The sequence below is a fragment of the Egretta garzetta genome, unplaced genomic scaffold, assembly GCF_000687185.1.
Source record: "Egretta garzetta isolate BGI_Z169 unplaced genomic scaffold, ASM68718v1 scaffold263, whole genome shotgun sequence".
NCBI classification, from domain to species: domain Eukaryota; kingdom Metazoa; phylum Chordata; class Aves; order Pelecaniformes; family Ardeidae; genus Egretta; species Egretta garzetta.
In genome coordinates, this window is record NW_009259233.1 from 62859 (window position 1) to 63101 (window position 243).

Consider the following 243-nt stretch of genomic DNA (forward strand, 5'->3'; position numbering starts at 1 on the left):
GTAGGACTTCCATATGCCAGTCCCAAACTCACAATCACCCTGTGGAGGCATGCAAAGGCGTATACTCACTTTAGCTATTTCACACATTGAAATTTCCTCTTATCCTGTCAGAACATCCATCCTAACACCTACATTCACCATGATTAAGGGCAGTATTTGCCCTTAGGCCAGTACCGAGCGATTCAGGAGTCCAAAGATGGTTGATGAGGTTACCAGCTGTCTGCATCACCCCAGCCCCTGGAC

General features: G+C 47.7%; 1 protein-coding gene across 1 annotated transcript in view; it reads right to left on the bottom strand.

The window, feature by feature from the left end:
• Window positions 1-243, bottom strand: part of DRC3 (dynein regulatory complex subunit 3) — a 15161-nt gene that overhangs the window by 12397 nt on the left and 2521 nt on the right. The window lies entirely within an intron of this gene.